General features: G+C 40.1%; 1 long non-coding RNA gene across 1 annotated transcript in view; it reads left to right on the top strand.

Moving 5' to 3' along the window:
- Window positions 1-1,441: 1,441 nt before the first annotated feature.
- LOC139183189 (uncharacterized) overlaps window positions 1,442-18,515 on the top strand; it is a 140,753-nt gene continuing 123,679 nt past the window's right edge. Inside the window, exons 1-2 of the long non-coding RNA XR_011566722.1 lie at window positions 1,442-1,518; window positions 16,711-16,772. This is a non-coding gene — a long non-coding RNA (uncharacterized lncRNA). The remainder of the gene's footprint in view (window positions 1,519-16,710; window positions 16,773-18,515) is intronic.

Consider the following 18,515-nt stretch of genomic DNA (forward strand, 5'->3'; position numbering starts at 1 on the left):
GCTTCCTCTTTCCCAGACACTAAAGTCAGGTACATGGTAAATGCCTTGTACACAAAATAAAAAGTTCTGAACTAAAGAGACTTCATCAGTGTTATGGGCTTCCCTGGTGGCTCAGTGGTAAATAATCTGCCTAACAATGCAAGAGACTCAGGTTCAATCCCTGAGTTGGGAAGATTCCCTGAAGTAGGATATGGCAACCCACTGAAGTATATTTGCCTGAAAAATCCCATGGACAGAGAAGTGTGACAGGCTACAGTTCATGGGATCACAAAAGAGTTGGACAGGACTTAGCAACTCAACAACAACATCAGTGTTATATATAATCTGCAGGCCTGAGAGAATAATTTTCATCAGGTAAAGGAGATAAAGCAACACTGGACTTAATTGAAGATGACCATGTTCCTGCACTTATTTGGAGATGACCCTATTCTTCATAGCAGAGGATCTCATGCCCTGTGTGTACATTGAAAATAGAGTAAAGACACGTTGTGCGTCGTGGATCCTGCTTAAACTGCTGGACGTTATTGACCTGATGCATAGGGTACCAAAGCAACGGTCCCAGCAATGGTCCCAACCTTTTTGGCAGCAGGGACGGATCTCCTGGAAGACAATTTTTTCAGGGACCTGAGGTGAAGGAAATGGTTTACAAGATGACTCAAGTGCATTTCATTTATTGTGCACTTTACTTTATTTCTTCTCTAATGCTGCCCCTGATCTGGTAGGAGGTACTGAGATGCAGCTCCGAGAGTGGGGATCCCTGCAGTAGAGAATTCCTAGCATACATTTTACATCAGAGATTCAACTCAAGTGATCATGGATCTTGGCCTTCTGACCATCACCGCATGTTTTAGTGGCATTGAGACCTGTGGCCTGACTTTGATTCAGCAGCAGCGTTCCTTGACAATTGTGTAATAGTCATCCAATTTATCCCACAGGGTTTCATGATCAGGTCTCCGAATGTTAAAGCTTTCAAGAGGTTCATAGAATGCATCATGTGAGCTGGCCACTTCAAATTGTTGACTCTAATCATGTGTCGCAGGCTAAACTAGAGAAATTTTCAAAACTGAACGTTTGGTTAAGGCTCTTCACCCCAAGACTTTCCAACTCACTTCAGCTAGGAGCCTCGCCTTGGCGCTATCAATTCCATCAGGCAAGCTCCAACCCTGGCCTTCCCTGGTGGCTCTAGTTTTAAAGAATCTGCGGACGCTAGAGATGCGGGTTCTCTCCCTGGGTCAGGAAGATCCCCTAGAGGAGGAGATGGCAACCCACTCTAGTATTCTTAGCTGGAGAATCCCATGGACAGAGGAGACTGACGGGCTACAGTCCTCTGACCACAGAGTCTGCAGGCCAGAGCGCGCACGCACACACAAGCTCTGCCCCGGCCAGCCCACCTCTGCTAGCCCCGCCCTCTGCAGGCCCCACCCCCAAGCGGCAGTGCTGAGAGACGCCCCTACCGGAAATTATCGTGAGGGCTAGCTGAGGCCTGCTGAGCATCCGGGAAGACAGTGACTCTGAGAGGTAAGAAAACTTGTCCAATGGTTGCAGCTGATTAGAAGTGTTCACATCCCACTGACGTATTTGTAGGGACTCAGTAATTTAAAAATCAATTTTGTATCCACTTTTTTTTGGAGAATCAGTTGTTTAAAAGAGCAGGTATTTTAAACCAAGGAATATATGCAAGCTTTGTTACAGGTCAACCATCCTTTCAATTCAGTAATTGTTCGTTGAGTACTACGTCATGTTCTCTTAGACAACTGCCGGAGAGAATACTGTTTAACAGTAGCCGAACAATTGTACAGTTTTGTCACATAGACTTACAAAATTATTATTTTTTGAACAACACATACAGAGGAACTTCCAACTGTCCTCGACTCAGTTGCATGTCTTATTACATACTGAATCCACAGTATTTAAGAAAGGACCTGGAACATCTGAGAAAAACGTTGGAATATGTCTAACTCAGGTTATGTCATTTCCACAAGATTTCTTCTTGTGGACTTTAGCATTATCCCCTCAAAGTAAGAACATGGGAAATCGGTTTGTTTTAAAAGTAAAAGCATGTATCAGTATAATAATTACCTTGTAGGAACTGCTTTTGTTAATCTTCTTTGTAAAGGATTTTCAAAAGCAGAAGAGTACTTATTTATCAGCAAATTTAGTCTAATGACAGGTACATTTCTGTTTTGCTTTGTAATGATAGGTAAGGTTTTAAGCTTAAACGAAAAAGAAAAAAGTTGCAGTGAATTCTTTAGGGCTTAGTGCTCTTCTTCTCTTTTGTTGGTACTACTATACAAAAAAGATGACCTTTTCTCTTTTCTTGCATCAGCGAGAAACACCAAGGCTTCTGGAAGTGAGATTGTTTTTAATATGTAAAAAATTGTTGAATTACTTCAAAGTTAAAGGCCTGGAGCAGAGAGAAGTTCTTAATTGATAATGTCCCCAGTGGGGAGCTTATGCATTTAAGTAGAACTTTTCAGAAGCCACTAGGGAAGAGGTGATTTGGGAGAGGAAAGAATGCTTTTGAAACTCTGAGTACTTAGGTGAAAAATGATAACATAAATTTGGCTGTATGTCTCATGTCTCTTCTTGGACCTTTTTAAAAAGGGAAAGAATGGACAGTAAAGATTTGGAATAATTTCACAATGTATTAAGGTTGCACACAAAATACAGAGGAGATGCAGGAAATTAAAACCATAAAGGCTCATTTTTCGCTAGGATAGGTAACTTCTCCAAAATGTATTTGAAAATCATTAAGAACTCAACGGAGACAGTGAATTCAATGATCCAGTGAATCAAAGAGCCTGCAGTGATTATTATTAACCAATTCTTTATTTAGATTAAGTTGAACAAACAACCTTCCTAGGCAGTTTTGATGTTGGACTATTCTTTCACTAGAGGAACCTAGACTAATCAATAACTCTTATTTATGTTATTAAGCCTGTTTGAGAAATTTAAATAAGGAAGGAAAGACCTTTGGAATTTGAGGAGCTGGTCCACTAACAGCAGGCATACATGTAATTGTTCAGTTAGCAAGGCATATCACGTGTCTGCTCCCTTTGGGAACAACCTTTAACAGGTACCTTACTATGTCTGACATAGAGTAGTATATGGTTAATTGTGATTAGTTTGTTCTTTTAAACACTCTTGGTCAAACTTCGGTATCTTCCCATGTCTACATTTCCAATAAAGGAGTGTATTACTGACTTAAAGGCCATTTGAATCAAATGGTAGAACATTATGTCATTTTAAGCTGCTTTCAAAAAGCCCCACAATACCACAAAAACTCATATTGACATATATTATTTAGTCCAAAATAAGTGTGTCTTTTGTAATGTTCCATTGCTATGTGAATGGAAAGTTTTTTTGTTCATTTCAGGAACTGAAACAGAATTCTTTTCCTGTATGACATAGAAAAAGAAGAGTAAAATTGAGCATTTGATGCTTCTGGCGTTCATAGATTAATGAGAATATGAATACTGGCAAGGGAGCTCTGTGTTTAATATTAACTCTCATATTTGAAGATGATGCTTACAGGGTGCCTGTGATGTCAAAAACACAAAAATTTCTTGTTTGCAGGGATTGTTTTTATTCATGAGAGTACTGGCAAAGTGGCTGTAAGTAGGAGACTTGAAAATAAAACATGGCAAACTAGAAGGAAGCTTATTTCTCTCTTTCTTGATAGTCTAAAAGTAGGTGAGCTGACCAGGGCAAGTCGACAGCTTTGTTCCATAAAACCATGCAGGCACCCAGGTTCCTCCCATCTCAGGTTATACCCTCCCTGAGGGTGACTCGTCACCACCAAATTGCAGCTCCAACCCCTAACAGGCCAAAGAGGAAGTACAGATTCCTCTTAAGATTATGACCGTGCCAAACTTTACCAGAGCCCTGGGATTCTGGAAACCAGTGATGGTTAAATAAATCCCTCCTTCTCTTTCTGTTCTGAGAAACAGCTTACTGCAAAGAACCCCCCTTACCCATGGTTTAGGTAAGGACTCAAGGAGGCCCCTCTTGTTTGTGTATTACAGGACCAGACACTGACTCTCCACATTCCCATTCTTTGCTTCCTAACTGATTCACTGAACTGTTTTGTCTCCAGTGATCACTAGGAACAAAATATTTATTAACCAAGCTTTGGTTAAGATTTTCTCTTTCCCTTGTGCCCCTTGAAATTTGATCTGCCTTCAGTCTGAACTCGGGTACAGTCCCTCCTTAAATGTCTCCCAAAAAACAAGCTGGACTCAGAGTGAAACATTCTTTGATCTACTCTCTGACTTTGCCACCGTTCCATCCACTATCCTATTCCTGGTTCTTTTTAGCCTAGATTTCCTCCTCTTGGTGGAAGAAACCTGTTTTGCCTGACACGTGCAGTTCGTGCAGTCAGAATGCTCTCCCTGTTGTAGTAGTTCTCTTTCCTCCCATTGCGGTCATCCCTCCCCAGCACTTTCATAATAATCCTTTTGACTAAAATCCAGATTTGTTTTTAATTTGACAGATGTCAACCGAAAATTCAACCGAAAATTCCATTGTTTGGAAGCTAGCTGTCAAGGAGGCTGGGAAAGTATCTAGCCAAACAGCCAAACCTAGCTAAAACTAGGGGGAGTTTGAGTTTGAGTGTCAGTTGCTCAGTCGTGTCTGACTCTTTGCGACCATGGGGACTGTAGCCTGCCAGGCTTCTCTGTCCATGGAATTGTACTGGCACAAATTCTGGAGTGTGTAGCCATTCCCTTCTCCAGGGGATCTACCCAACCCAGAGATTAAACCTGGGTCTCCTGCATTGCAGGCAGATTCTTTACTGTCTGAGTCAACAAGGAAGTCCCTAAACTATGGGGTTCTGTTGCTAAAAGAAAGAAGTCCCTGAGCTATGGGGTTCTGTTCCTAAGAGAAAGAAGTGATGGATATTAGAGGACCATTGATGGCATCTGGCACACTCTTCATAAAGCCAGCCACCATGTGTAGTTCTGCAGCCTCTTCTCTTTGTCTGGTCCTTTTGCTCAAAATAGATCACCCAAGGCTTCCCTCGTGGCTCAGTGGTATATAATCTCTTTGACAATGTAGGAGACACGGGTTCAGTCCCTGATCCAGGAAGATCCCACATGTGGCAAAGCAACTAAACTCATGTGCCTGAGCCATAACTATTGAGCCTGTCCTCTACAGCCCAGGAACCACAACTACTGAGCCCATGTGCCCTAGAGCCCGTGCTCCACAAGAGAAGCCGCAGCAGTGAGAAACCCACTACAACTACCTCACAACTATGTTGCAGAAACACTGCCACTACGTAGCAGCCCCCCATTCACCGCAAATAGAGAAAAGTCTGAACAGCAATGAAGACCCAGCACAGCCAAAATAAATAAGTAAATAAAAATTAAAAAAATATATATATCACCCAGAATTTAGAATATTTATATATATATATATTTAACTCTATATTTTAAAAATATTTAAAAAATAAATATATTTAAATATATTTTAAATTCCAGGGAGTCACCTTGGTCTCCCTGTCAAGGTTTCCCTGAACTACTCTGCCATATTTCTGAAAATGTGTCAGTATGGTTTTCCTTCCATGAAAATGCTTGCTTCTTGTCAAATTCACCTTAGGACTATAGCTTTGAGCTTAGGGCTCAGTGTTTAAAACTTAATCAAAGTCTTACCTGGTGGCTCAGTGATAAAAGAGTCCACCTGCCGGTGTAGGAGACACAGGTTCGATCCCTGATCCAGGAAGATCCCATATGCCATGGAGCAACTGACCTGTGCTCCACCACTGCTGAGCCTGTGCTCTAGAGCCAGGGAGCTGCACTGAAGGTGGTGTGCCCTACAGCTTGCGTTCCACCACAAGAGAAGCCACCAGAACGGGAGCCTGAGCACTGCAATGGAGAGTAGCCCCTACTCGCCGTAAGTAGATAAACGCCTTCACAGCACCGAAGACCCAGCACAGCCAAAAATAAAAAAATAAAATTATTAAGAAAAACTTAAACATTTTGCAGAAAGAGTTGGGCTTTAACCAGGCCATTGTATACAGCTGTGTAGGTTGAACAACCCTATCAGGCAGCCAGAGGGATAGGTGTAATATCAAATCCTAGCACTGCAGGATTGTTAAGTAAAAGTGTTAGTTCCTGAGTTAAGTTAGTCCTTTAACTCCCTGGGATTTAAAAAATATTTAAATATATTAAAAGAAACATTCTCCAGGCAAGAATACTGGAGTGGGTAGCCATTCTCTTCTCTGGGGGATCTTTCCAACCCAGGGATTCTTTACTATCGGAGCCACCAGGGAAACCCTTATAGGAACGTTAAGCCTGGTGTATAACCTTCTGAAGATTTGATTCCTTATCAAAAATGGGAGACCTGCTTTGTAGCATTACTGCAAGAATTAGAGATAAGATTATCAAGTGTCTAGTTCAGTGCCTGGCCCTTGGCATGTGCTCGATAACTGGTGGATGCCATTTTAATTATTAGATAAAACTTTTTCTCTGGAATTCTGGAATTCTCCCATTCCATCTTCTCTTCAAATGCTTCATCATTCTGTGTTGCTGCCCTTAGTCTGGTTCCACACCCACATCTCATCTTTCCAGACAACACACTGTGCTTTCTTCAGTGTTTTTATTTTCTCTTCTCTGCTATCAAAATTGCCTAATCTGGGTTGAATTACTTTAAGGCTCAGTTTTCTGATTTTAGATATAAAAATTTTTTTAAAAAGATAATTCTGGGACTAAAACAGATAGGATGAATTGTCTCTTTGGTTGTTCCAAACTGCAACCTGCTGAGCTACGGGACAGTGAAATGACCCTGTGATATTTTCTCAAGTATCCTCCTATTAAGGGCTTTCCAGATGGCGCCAATGGTAAAGAATCCACCTACCAATGCAGGAGATGCAAGAGATGCGGGTTTGATCCCTGCGTTGGAAAGATCCCTGTTTGGGAAAGATCCCTGGAGAAGGAAATTGCAACCCACTCTAGTGTTCTTGCCTGGAAAATTCCAAGGACAGAGGAGCCTGGTGGGCTACACTCCATTGTGTGGCAAAAAGTTGGGTGTGACTGAGTACGCACAGAGCACATCCTTCTGTTCACTGTTTTCTGGACATAGTAGGAGGAGTAGAATTGCCTTGCTCCCACTTGTTGAGAAAAATCTCATTCAGTTCAGTTTAGTTCAGTCTCTCAGTCATGTCCGACTCTTTGTGACCGCATGGACTGCAGCACACCAGGCCTCCCTGTCCATGGCCAACTCCCGGAGTTTATTCCAACTCATGTCCATTGAGTCGGTGATACCATCCAACCATCTCATCCTCTGTCGTCCCCTTCTCATCCTGCCTTCAATCTTTCCCAATGTCAGGGTCTTTTCAAATGAGTCAGCTCTTTGCATCAGGTGGCTAAAGTATTGGAGTTTCCAGCTTCAGCATCAGTCCTTCCAATGAATATTCAGGACTGATTTCCTTTAGGATGGACTAGGTGGATCTCCTTGCAGTCCAAGAGACTCAAGAGTCTTCTCCAGCACCACAGTTCAAAAGCATCACCACAGTTAAAAATCCCATTAGGATATTTAAATAGCCAGAACATGTTACATAACTTGTCGGCCTGCATTTTGATGGAATATACATCAAATGGTGATTGAAATTAGTTTCATAATCGAATCCCTGACAGGCAGAAGGATGAAGTCACTCACCTCTTTTATGGCGTCAAGATAGTATTTGTGGGTGAGCGTACACGGGTCTTATTTCAGGTGTATATGGTTTTGAACTCAGATCTGCAAGTCACTTGGGGTGCTTCCTTAGGTGTTCTTTTGATATAAATTATTAAATGCTTTACAGTCCTGGCAGTGGATTGCTTGTTTTGCTAAGAATAACTTTAATCTTTGAGTTCTCACCAAATTCAGGCTTAATTATTCTGCAACCAAATATTCCATACCATCTGTTGGTGTTGTTTACAAGGGAATGAAAGTAGGCATGTATAAATTTGAAGCAAATTAAGTCATGTAGAGAATCCTTAAAGCTTCCAGGTAAAGGAAAAAACAAATTTCATATAAGGGAGGCTCAGTAATTTTTCTTGCATTAGATGATATGAAAACAAGACTTCACGGATTACTAGCATCTGAGCTTGGTGCTGTAAAGTTTTCATGATGATGAAGCATTTTTACTCTTTCCTAGTTTTACTGCAGGATTTGGGGAGTACTGATGTAAATGGGAAAATGTGTTGAGTAGTCTTTTGACAAGATTGTTAGAGAATAACTGAATAATTATAAGAAAATATTTAATGTGAACATCTAAAATTATTATTCTGCAGCCCCTTCTTTTGGGAGCCTAAAGCCTGGCTGGTGATAGTTATAGGACTAAAACAAGAAGAAATTAAAGTCAGCCACAACACTTCCCTCCTCCACTCAATATCATGGTGAGATTTGATTTTACTGGCACCTTGGCGCCTTAGGCACCTAAGCCTAAGTCACCATGACCTCCTTCCTGGACTATTCCAACAGCTTCCTAACTTGTCCCCATCCACTTCTTTTGCGTTTTTCCAAATGATCACATGATAACCAGAGTAATTTCCTAAAAGCAGAAATCAGATCATGCCACTCTCCTCCTTAAAACTTCTCAGTGGTTGTTCACTTGCCAACTCTTGGCAACCCCATGAACTGTAGCTCGCCAGGCTCCTCTCTCTGTAGGATTTCCCAGGTAAGAATACTGGAGTGGATTGCCATTTTCTTCTCCAGGGCATCTTCCCAACCCAGAGATTGAGCCTGTGTCTCCTGCATTGGCAGGCGGATTTCTTACAGCTTAGCCACCCAGAAAGCCCTGTGGTTCAGTGGTTAAAAATCTGTCTTGCAATGGAGGGGATGTTATTTTGATCCCTGGTCAGGGAACTAAGATCCCACATGCCACAGAGCAACTAAGCCTGCTTGTCACAACTACTAGCCCATGGGCAGCAGCTAGAGAGTCTGTGTGCTGTAACAAACGATCCTGAGTGACCCAGTGAAGATCTCACGTGCTACAACTAAGATCCAGTGCAGCCAAATAAATAATAAAAATAAAATTAAACTTTCTGTATTAAGTTAAAAAAAAAAAAACCCTTCTCTATGTTCCCACTGAACTTAGAGTAAAAGCCAAATTTCTTCTCATGTCCTACAAGATTCTTCATTTTCTGGCTTCTGAAAATCTTTCAGTCTGGTCAGCACTTCTTAATAAACAAGCTTGAGACCCACAGTCTACTTAATAATGCCTTCCCACTCAGCCTCTGTCTTCTGCCTTTTCCCACTCTTCACTGGGTATTTTCCTCATCTTTCAGGTCACAGTTTAATGATAACGTTACCCAGGAAGCCCTTCCCGATTACCCCCTCCTTCTTTCTCTGGTGTCCTCTATTACAGCACCTGTTTTCCTCTCAGGCCTTTGTTGTTTGTATTGAATAATTAGATACTTATTCATTTATTGTGCTTCTCTCCCACTAAGGTGTAAGCTGCATAGGGTACAAAGACCATGTCTCTTTTATTCACCACTCATTACTCAACCTTTGGAGGATGCCAGGAACATAGTAAGTGCTCAGAAAATAGTTGATGAGTGAATGAAATGAACAGTGATTACAAAAACAAACATCTCTTAGACCCTTTTTTCGTGTTAGATGGCTGTCCTGCCGTGATCCTAACAAGAAACATTTAAGATAGGTACTAACATCTATGGTTTATAGATGAAGAACACAAGGTTTAGAGAGTCTAAATAGCTTGTCCAAAGTTTGACAGCTAATAGATCTTGAAGCTAGGACTCCGACTTAATTCAGACTTAAAGATCATGCTGTTAACCACTGTGCTATATTGATGTCTATCCATTTATCCTGCACATGGTCAGTAAGGATATACAGTGAATAGAACTACTAGGAAGCAAGGAGCAATAGTAGTAGTGGTGCTTCGTTTTGAATTAATAAACGACTGGCATTTGAAGCATATTTATGGGTGAAATTACCAGATGATATTTGTAAGGCAGACTGGAATCCAGTACAATATTGAAGTTTCCTGTCCAGAGGGATTACAGGGCAGAGATAATTGAGAGTGAGCAGTGATTGATGGGAGTTGGCTCTGCCGTGAGGAACGTGATGGGCGAGACTGGGAGAAGCCTCTGGTTGAGCTTGTTCTGCTACTAGAGAGGAGACCATGGAGATGGTAACAAATGACAAGGCTGTGTCTAGGGTGATAGGAGCAGAGCCAAAATCAGGTTTTCGGTCACCTTTTGAGGAAACAAATGGTAATGTTTACTTTATAAATGTTTGTTGCCTCCATGGAGAAAATGCCCCCTTCAAGCCATTTGAAAATGTTCCATAGTTTTGTGTTGTTATGGTGATGTGATAGAGCTGCTGTAGAATGAGATTTGTAAAGGAAAAAAAGAACCTTAAGCCTCAATGCTTACAGCCTGTCTTATCAGTCGACTTTATTTCTCTTTGAAAACATGGAGGGGCTCTTGGGGCATTAGAAAGTGTGCAGCCATCGAGAGATTGTTCCAGCTTTTGGATATCCAGCAGGTTGAGTATTCTAATACACAATTACATTAAAGCACAAAAGTCCCTTCTAGGTTTATCGGTATTAAAGTAGCAACTTTAGAGGTTGTCTTTAAAAAGGAATCATGAACTAATTAAACAGGAGGAAGTTTTATTTGAGCAAAAGGTCAAGATGCTTAAAATTATACTTTCCCATATATCTTGAAAAATCTCAGAAAAAAATTATTATTGTTTTGTCAGTCATTTGGTTATTTGCTTTTAAATTCCAGTTATTACATTTAGGCTGAGAAGTACTTTGTACAAAAGCGCATTTCAATTAAATATTTTAATACCTCCAGTTAGGTGTTTATTTGTAGACAGAAATATGACATTTCAGACACTGATTGGACTGATTAATGGTGCTCATCAGGAAGAACCAAGGGATCATAATTAAACACCAAACCTGCATGGTCTGTTGGTTTTATGTTATATAAATTATGTATGAGTTTGGCATTTATATTTCATGGAAAAATTACAGTGCTGTTTCCTCAATGCATTTTCTACATAAAGAATATTATATGTGTGTGAATGTGAATACGAATTTTCAGAACCTGATGTATTACCTTTTTTTTAATAAGCAAAAATTTCAAACAAAGATTCATGAGTTTCTGCTTGAGGATGCAGGAGGCTCTACTTCTGGTTGTTCTATACTATTGCCTCTTACAAAATAGTCAATTGTTTAAGGTAAAAAGCAATCTAGATACTGCTGCCTTTTAAGTCAGTTGTTCCTAGACTTGTATATTTCACAGACCACAAGAAGATACCCCAAAGTCAGATGAAAGTAGTTTTTGGGGTGCAATAGAGTTGCTCCCTTTTGATTTTTCTGGGTAAAGACATTGAAAATAAAATTGACTATCATCACTATTATTTCACAAAAAACTAATAAGGACACAATTATAAAATTCAAAATCGAATGAATTTATTAAAGTTCACTACATTGTCCTGTTTTTCTTGCCGCATCTCCAGGCACTAAAATTTATTATTCATGGCATGGCACAAACCTGCAGACCACATTTTGGAAATTATTTGCTTCATATGTCATTAATTTCTATTTCCTAGGTAGTATTTGCACATTGTTGGCAATTGGTAACAGCATGGCTATAGTAATGTATGCCTAGCCTCTCAGGATAGGTGTTCTATGCTAGCTATTATGAAAAAGGCATATATCTTAATCTCTTATTATATGCCACACCTGCTTGCTGAGTAGACCACAGCAGCCTTCTTTCAGCTCTAAGAATGTACAAGTCTTCTCCTCCTTCAGTCTCATACTGCTTTTCCTCCATCCATAACAATCTGTTGAGCATTCTTCACCTGCCTAATACCTCCTTATTATCTTTTTTGGACTCACTTTAAATGTTTATTAGGGAAACTCTCCCAGACTATGCATTTCAATGAGGTTTCCTTGATAGACCTGCATATTAAACTTGTGGGCTTCTCTAGTGGCTTAGATGGTAAAGAATCTGCCTGCAATGCAGGAGACCCAGGTTCTCTATCTGGGTGGAGAAGATCCCCTGGAGAAGGGAATGGCAACCGACTCCAGTATTCTTGCCTGGAGAAGCCCATGAACAGAGGATCCTGGCTGGTTACAGTCCATGGGATTGCAAAGAGTCAGACACTACTGAGCAACTAACACTTTCACTAAACTTGTGGCTTTCCTCTGATGAATTTAATGCAGTTAATAGACTATAAGATCTCAGAAAGTACAGAGTAGGGATATGCTTATCTTTGTATCCTTGCCACCCATCATATGCTTGTCACATAGTTGGTGCTCCAAAAACAGTTGAATGATTACTAATTATACAAAATGGTAACAACAGTATTACCATTTGTTTGTTGAGTGCAGACTTTGTTTCCAGTACTTTATGTGTAGTGGTTGTCTTCACAATAAACTTGGGAGGTAGTTCTTTCAATGCTTGCTGTGTGAAAGAAGAAACTTAAGTTCACAGATTGGTTTTTTGGTCTATGATTATCTAGTTAGTAAATGACAGAGTCAGAGTTTTAACACAAATGTGGCCTGTTTCAGAGCTTGTGATCTTGGCTCTGTAATGCTTAAGTTTTTGTTTGTTTTTTTTGTTTGTTTGTTTTTTTTTTTTACTAAAGAACATGGAAATTACTAATACACAAAATAATTTCTTTTAATTTTTCAGCTACCTCCCGTACAAAAGCATTTATTGTTTCAATTATCACTCCAAATCCTTAGTGTCTTAAAACAACAAGAGTCATTTTGTTTGCTTATAACTCTGAAATATGAACAGGACCTGATGGGACAGTTCCTTTCTGTTTCACATGACATCAGTTCTGGCAGCTTAATTATGGCTAAAAGATCCAGTTCCAAGAATCCTCATTCGTATGCTGGCAAATTGATGCTTGCTAGGAACTCACTTGGAGCTATCAGCCAAGGTCTTGATGGCCCTCCACATGGCCTCTCTACAAGGCTAGGTTGGGCTTCTCACCACATGGTCACTGGGTTATGTGAGAGAGTCTCCTGAGGGCAAACACTCCACATGGACAGACTCCATGTGCCAACATCTGTTTTCATCATGCCCATTAGTGTGCATGCATGCTCAGTCATATCCAACTCTTTGCGACCCCATGGACTGTAGCCTGCAGGCGCCTCTGTCCATGGGATTTCCCAGGCAAGAATACTGGAGTGGGTTGCCATTTTCTGCTCCAGGGGTCTTCCCAAGCCAGGCATCAAACCCGCGCTCTTGCGTCTCCTGCATTGGCAGGCAGATTCTTTAACATTAAGGCACCTGGAAGCCATCTGTTAGTGTACTGTTGGCCAAAGCCAGTCAAATAGCGAATCCCAAAGTCAGGGTTGAAGTGGTCTATGCCAGCTCTACCCAAGGGGGCATGGTTCACTGGAGGCCACCAAAGATATCATCTGCTGACTTGCTGTTCAATGCAGAGTCGTAGGAGTAAGATTCTTGGTTTCATTTGCTTTTAGCCTTTTTTTCCTTAAAACTGTGAAGTGATGGCTGACTCATAGGTACTTATTTTTCTGATCACTACTCTTCTGAGAAAAAGTACAGTCATCTCTGTATTGGTCAGGATAAGCTAGGTTTCTAGCAGGAATAACAGACAACCCCCACATTTAATGAACTCAGTGCAATAAAGCTTCCTTTTTTTTTTTTTGCCTTTTAAAAAATTTATTTTTTATTGGAGGATAATTGCTTTATGATGTTGTTTACAACAAAGTGAATCAGCCATAAATATACATATGTTGCCTCACTCTTGAACCTCCCTCTCACCCCCCCAACCCCACCCCTAGGTTGTAAAGAGCTTTCTCCCGAGGGCAAAAACTTACTTCTTGTTCTTGCTTCATTCCCAATGCCAGTCAGAAGGGAGGTTCTGCTTGTCACAGTTCTTCAGTGACATTGACTGATGGAGGATTGATCTTGACATGTACCTTGACATGACCTGAGCAGCGGGGAGAGAATGCCCTGAATCACACACTGGCCTTTAAAACTTCACCTGGAAATGGTACACATCACTTTCATTCACATTTTATTGGCCAAACACGGCATATGGCCACACATAACTTCAAAGAGGCTGAAGAAATACAATTCTACGTGGACTCAGAAGGGAGATGGCTGGAAGTATTTGGTGAGCAGCACTCTTATGAGTTGAATTATGTGGCACCCCCAGATTCACGTGTCAAAGTCTTAACTCCTACTATCTCAGAAAATGACCTTATTTGGAAGCAGGGTCATTAACAAGATAATTAGTTTAGATGAGGCCATAGGGTGAACCCCCTCCTCCCACTTGACTGGTTTTCTTATGAAAATGGAGAATGTGGACATAGCCATGCACAGAGGGAGAACACCATATGAAGATAAAGACAGAGATTGGCATGATGCAGCAGAAGCCAAAAGGAACACTGAAGGTTGCTGGTAAACCACTAGAAGCTGAGACAGAGGCATGGAACAGATGGCCGCTTACAGCCTGCAAGGAACCAACCCTGTGGACACTTTGAACTCAAACTGGTAGCCTTCATATCTGTGAGAGGAAACTTCTGTGTTGTTCTAAGCTCCCCCCCCCCCTTTTCTGATACTTATGGCCACTTTAGCAAACTAATACAAGCACTAAGGACCACCACCATCTCTAACCCTCTCCTATTTTCCCTTTAAAATACTAACTTTCTCTTCTTAGATTTCCTTTCTATTCTCCTTCTTCACATATTGTGCACTTGGGTGTTAGTATTAAAGAATAACCCATTTTTCCAATTTAAGACTTTGAAGTTATGTGCAACTCTTTTTGTTGTTGTTGTTTGTTTTTTTGTATCTAATTGGAGTCAGTTTCTGATCCACAATACTTCTTGTATGTTCTTATCTTTTAGCCTAAACCTTGTTGCCTCTTGCATGTCAAGGTGATAGGTTTCTCCCTCACTTCTTTGTGTCAAGTCATGCACTACTTCTATCCACTTCATATATAGTTTTCAAAATTGCCTACTTTCAGCACTAAATCTCTGTATGATTTCTCTAGTTGGTGTAATGTGTCCTGTTGTTTCCTAGTTGAGTTTTTACATCTCTGGACTTATTACATCTCACTCTTTCTTCCTCCATAGCTTCTTTCTCAATTTTCATTATGAATAGGTATCGCCTGTCTAACCCAGCAGAATATACCTGATGGTTACCCATTACTATATTCATCTTGGTAATTTTACCTCAGTGCTTTTGTCTGACATTTTTCTGTATGGAATGTTCCCCCCAATAACTCATGTCTTTCTTTAATGGTTTTCTCAGAAATCACCTCCCCAGGGAAACTTAATGGATAATACCATCGATACTACTCTTAACCTTCTCAGCAGTTATTTAGGGTACATTATTATTATTACTTTGATCTGGGCATTGTGCTAAATGGTCTGTATGAATTATTTAATATAATTTTCTTGCCAGTACAGTAGATAGTATCATTCATATCTTCTAGACAAAGTTTCAATGAGGTTGAAACCCACTGAATCTTTCATAATAGTGAAAATGGTCATGATGAAAAAAAATTACTTCAGGTCTAGTTTATATAAAATAAAATGCACAGATTTTAATAGTACAATTTGATGAGCTTCAACATGTATATGCATATATTCTCTATAATCATCACTCCAGAGAAGATATGAAATATTTTCATAACCCCAAATGCTTTTCTCATGCTGCTTAGCAGCCAGTTCTCCATCTCCAGGCTCAGGTCTGATTTCTATCACTATTGGTTAGTTTTGCTTTTTCTGGAACAGCGTGTAAATGGAAGCATACTGTGTATTCACTTTGGTTTTTGGCTTTTTTTGCTCAGCATTATGATGTTAAGATTCATCCATGTTGTATGTGTATTAGTAGTTCTTTTCTTTTAATGCTGAGTAACATTCCATTATGGGCTTCACTGGTGGCTCAGTGATAAAGAATCCACCTGCCAATGCAGGAAGCATGGGTTTGACCCTTGGGTCGGGAAGATACCCTGGAGAAAGAAATGGTAACCCACTCTAGTATTCTTTTCTGGGAAATCCCATGGACAGAGGAGCCTGGTGGGCTATAGTCCATGGACTCACTACGACTAAACAATAACATTCCATTATACCACATGCCACAATTTCTTTACCCATTCATCAGTTGATAGGCTTTGGTTTCCATTTTTGACTATTTTGAACATAGTTGCTGTGAAAATTTTTGTTGAAGGTTTTGTGTTCACATATATTTTTCTTTTGGGGAAATATCTTTGAGTAGAAATGCTGGATCGTATGATCAGTATACATTTAACTTGAGAAACTACCAAAGTCCTTTCAAAGTGGTTATAGCATTTCACATTCCCTCCAATATATCAGAGTTGTAGTTGTTTTACATCCTGGTCAACACTTGGTATTGCCAGTCTTTTAAATGTTCACCTTCATGTAGTGAGTAGGTAGTGATATCTCATTATAGTTTTATTTCTCATTTCTCTGCTGTCTAATGATGTAGGGAATATCTTTATGTGCTTCTTGGCCATTTATCTTGTTTTGAGAAACCTGTTTAAATATTTGGCCTGTTAAAAACTAAGTTATTTGACTTCAAATAGTTGGAAGAGTTCTTTATATATTGTGGGTACAAGTGCTTTGTAAGCCATATCAATTATGAATATTTTCTCCCAGCCTGTGACTTACCTTTTCATATTCTCAATATTTTTGAAAGAGCAAAAGCTTTAGTTTTGTTCAAGTCTAATTTAATTATTGTCCTCTTATAGGTGGTATTTTCAGTGTCCTGCCTAAGAAAAATTTGCCTTCCCCAGTGTCATGAAGAGGTCTGGTAAGTTGTGTCTTTCAAGAAATTTGTTGATTTCATCCAAGTTTATTGGCATAAGTTTGCTGAAAATACATCCTTAATATTTTTAAGAACTGTGAAAAGCTAAGATTTTACTCTATCTGTAAGTTATTGAGTTGCCAGCTGCAGTTTCATGGATGCTGGTAGAAGACACAAGAGTCTTGGGTCAGAGTTGAAGGATAGTTTATTACTCATAGCAATAACAGTAATTAGAGTGTTACTGTTTTTTAAATCAGTTCCCAAAATCTAGTTCCCATAGGGTGGCATAAGGAAGGCCAGATGACACTTGCACATGCAGTGGGTTGTATTATAGGGATTGCACACAAAGTTTAGGAAATCCAAAAACTTTTTCTTGAGTGGTAATCATACCTGCCCTTTGTTATAGAGGGAATCACTCTGTCTTCCAAAGCTATAAGCAAGTCCTAACCCTTAAGCTAACCCTTCATTAGAAAGTTCATTAATTAACCTAAAGATGCCAATTTAATATATTTAACAAGTATTCATCTGACTCTTATTATTTGACAGTCATTGATCTTAGCACTTTGGAAACATCAACACATTTAATTCTCTTAATGACCCTACAAGGTAGGCATAATTAGCACTCCTATTTTACAGACAAAGGATAAGAGGTACAGAGAACTTAAATAACTTGCTCAAGGTTATGTGGCTAGTAAGTGGCAGAGCCAGATTTGAAACCAGGCAGTCTGCCTCCAGAGCCTGCATCCTCTAAGATTATACTGTGCTACCTGTTGGAAATAATTTTTTCTTGGTGAAATAAGTGGTATTTTAAGATATCATTTGTTGACCAGAAGTAATATTCAGATACCTCTGTAAATGTTACATAATGATAATATATCATAATATGCATTAATTAGAATTAGGGAGCCCATCAGCCTAAAACTCTTTGAAAAAGGACTCAGTACATTTAGTTCAGCACTCCACCACTTAATGGAAAATTCTGTTGTCTGCTCTAAGTAGAGGATTCGTTGATTCTGTTGCTAAAATATTTTTATGTCTGCCATGCTTGTGAGATACATGTTTGAGTGTCTAAAGGACTTCCCCCAGGCCCTGAGATTGTGTGGCATTTTTAGTGCCTGCCTGCTAATATGTATTGTACGTGTCACAGTATTTGGCCTAGGGTTTGCTTTCTTGATGGCTCAGACGGTTACGTATCTGCCTGCAATGCAGGAGACCTGGGTTTGATCCCTGAATCAGAAAGATCCCCTGGAGTAGGAAATGGCAACCCAACCCAGTATTATTGCCTGGACAATCCCACGGACAGAGGACCCTGCTGGGCTACAATCCATGGGTTCACAAAGAGTCAGACACAACTGAGAGACTAACACTTGCTTTCATTATAATATCCTACTTGTTCATAAGACTGTAGGTAGAGTTCTCTATTCGAAAAAGACCTTGACACTGGGAAAGATTGAGGCAGGGGAAGGGGGTGACAGAGGATGAGATGGTTGGATGGCATCAGTGATTCAATGGACATGAGTTTGGGCAAACTCTGGGAGTTGGTGATGGACAGGGAGGCCTGGCGTGCTGCAGTCCATGGGGTCTCAAAGAGTTGGACATGACTGAGCAACTGAACTGACCTAAACTGGAGATAGTGAAGGACAGGGAAGCCTGGCATGCTGTAGTCCATGGGGGCCATGAAGAGTTGGACATGGCTTAGTGACTGAACAGCAATAACAGGATTCTCATCTACTATTAATTTCTAGAGAT

This window comes from Bos indicus, chromosome 5 (genome assembly GCF_029378745.1).
Source record: "Bos indicus isolate NIAB-ARS_2022 breed Sahiwal x Tharparkar chromosome 5, NIAB-ARS_B.indTharparkar_mat_pri_1.0, whole genome shotgun sequence".
NCBI classification, from domain to species: Eukaryota; Metazoa; Chordata; class Mammalia; order Artiodactyla; family Bovidae; genus Bos; species Bos indicus.